This window comes from Octodon degus, unplaced genomic scaffold (genome assembly GCF_000260255.1).
Source record: "Octodon degus isolate 3935 unplaced genomic scaffold, OctDeg1.0 scaffold00047, whole genome shotgun sequence".
In the NCBI taxonomy this organism is placed as follows: domain Eukaryota; kingdom Metazoa; phylum Chordata; class Mammalia; order Rodentia; family Octodontidae; genus Octodon; species Octodon degus.
In genome coordinates this window covers 6,034,354-6,036,844 of record NW_004524623.1, presented here as the reverse complement: position 1 = coordinate 6,036,844, position 2,491 = coordinate 6,034,354, and positions in this window count along the sequence as shown.

Genomic DNA, 2,491 nt, shown 5'->3' with positions numbered 1-2,491 from the left:
GATAGGATGTTTTCCTAGAAGGTGCAAGACTCTGGTTAATCCTCAGAACTGGAATTTTAAAAAATTAACCTACAAATCCTATCATGAGAGTTAGAAAATGGTGTATTCTCAGTGAATGATGGTTGCTTTATGCACTCTGAAGAATGTCTTGCTTCGTGTATGACAGCACATAAACAAAGACATGATGGTTAGAGGAGGCAAATACAAATTCATAAATGTTTAGCAGTTGCTATTATTCCAATTGTAGTGGATTCACTGGTGGTCAACTTGTTACGTCCAGCTGAACTACACTAGCATGGTACTGGGTCTGGGAGGTTCACCTGAGGGTTTTTGCCAACAGCATGAGGCAAAACTGAAGAAGCTGTTGAGAGGCTGCTAGGGAAGCTGTTGGAGAACTTGTTAGAGATTTGGGGGTTTTTTTGTTTTGTTTTGTTTTGTTTTGTTTTTGTTTTTGTTTAGATTTGGGGTTTTTTAAATTTTTTTTTTCCTTTTTTAAAAATTAATTTTGTAGAAGTGTTTGGAAGCTGCTGTTTCTCTTGGGCTGTTCTGCTGGAGGACCTTGATGACTTTCCTGGTGAACTTGGTTGTTCTCATCAGAGGAGGAGCTTGGGACCTGGAGGATGGCTGTGGTTCATTTTGGAGGAACTCTGGTCTTCATCTTGAGCATTGCTTCCTGGCTCTGGAGGTGAAGGTGGTGCCAGTTCACTCTCCTAGAGAAGCTTTTCACACTGGCTTTCCTGATGGAAACTCAGCTTTCCTCATTGCTGGAGGAGCTTGGGACCTCAGTGTCACTGAGGATGGCTGTGGTACTTTTCGGGAGAGTTCCAGTTCTTAATTTGATCATTGCTTCCTGGCTCCCTTTCAGATCCCTCAGCACAGATCCTTCATCACGCTGGTACAGACTTTCTAGATTCCACCACTGACCTTGGACTTTCCAAGCACAGATCCATGAAGGAGGCCTGCATGAGACATTGTTGTGGGCCCTAGGCCTCCATCTGGACTTGTAGGAGGCTTTGTTATGATCTCTAGGATTTCACCTGGACTCATACAGGATATTAGGAACCAGGCCCTCAGCTGGCTTCTTGGTCTTTAGTGTGTGGACAGGTTTCCTGCAATCTTGGTATATGATTACATTGGTGATTCATTATAAAATAAGTGTCCTGGATTGTATTGTTTACCTTACAAAAAAACCCCAAACCACAACACCAACTTACTTCAAATAAGTCAATGTTATCATCTCTGAAGGAACATAATTCAGATTCCAATATACCACAGTCCACAGTTTAACCCCAAACTTTGGTCCCTGAGATTTAAGAAACCCTCACCTCTTGTGTTAATCCATACCGGGATAAAGTACCTGCCATACACAACTACGAGGAGAAAGTGTTTATTCTTACTCCCAGCTTCACAGGCTTCAGTCCATGGCTGGCTGGCTCCAAAACAAACAGCAGCAGAACAGCATGCAAAAGGTAGCCTGCTAATCTCATCATATACAGAAAACAGAGAGACAGAGCCAAAGAGAGACCCAAGGCCTGTGTCTTAGTTACTTCCCTCATCACAAGGACATAATACTCAACACTTACTTAAGGAGGAAAGATTTGACTCCATTTGTAGAACTTGAAGTCTGTGGTCAGCTGCCTCCAAGGCAGAGTGGCACGACAGAGAGGCAACAGAAGACAAATACTTTATATCATGGTGATGGGAAGCAGAGAAAGCAAGGGACGAAGGTGGAAAATGTACTCTTCCAGGCCATGCCCCCTGTGACCCATCTCCTCCAACAAGTCTTCAACTCAAAAAGCACATTGAGCTATCAACTTACTAGACCAATCCACTGATGTATATCACACCCCATGATCCAGTCACCTTCCCAAAGCTTCACCTATGCATATGGAGACTTTGGGGGAAACATCTAGGTATAAGCCCATAACAGCCAGATAGAGTCCATAAGGTCATGTCCGGAGACAGCCAGACACACCCAGAAGTGTGATTCACTAATCTAGATGCCTCTCAAGCCAATCAAATTGACAGTAAGTTTAACCATCACAAATCAACCCTGTGCCAACCTGACACCTAAACATATCTCCTTAAACCATTCTTAATCCCCCCAAACAGACAAACACAAGGTCATAATTCCCCCTAACACACTATAACTATCCTGCATATAGCTACTGATTTCCTTTCCCAAAACCTAACAATCTCAGCATTTCTCAAAATTCCAAATACAAAGTCTCCTCTGAGATTCAAGGAGAAACACTTACCTATCAGACTTTGTAAAATTCAAAAAGCAAATTATATAAATCCCAAACACAATGGCAGAGTGTAAACAGTCTCAAAAGGGGGGGGGATGGGAGAATAGAAAGGAGTAGGACCAAAGCAACACTGAAATGCACCAGGGCAAACATGGAACTCTTATTTCAAGTACTGGGACATAGGTGATGTAATGCAAGCTCCAAAGACATAGGCAACCCTATGTTAGGCTCTTGAAGCCCGT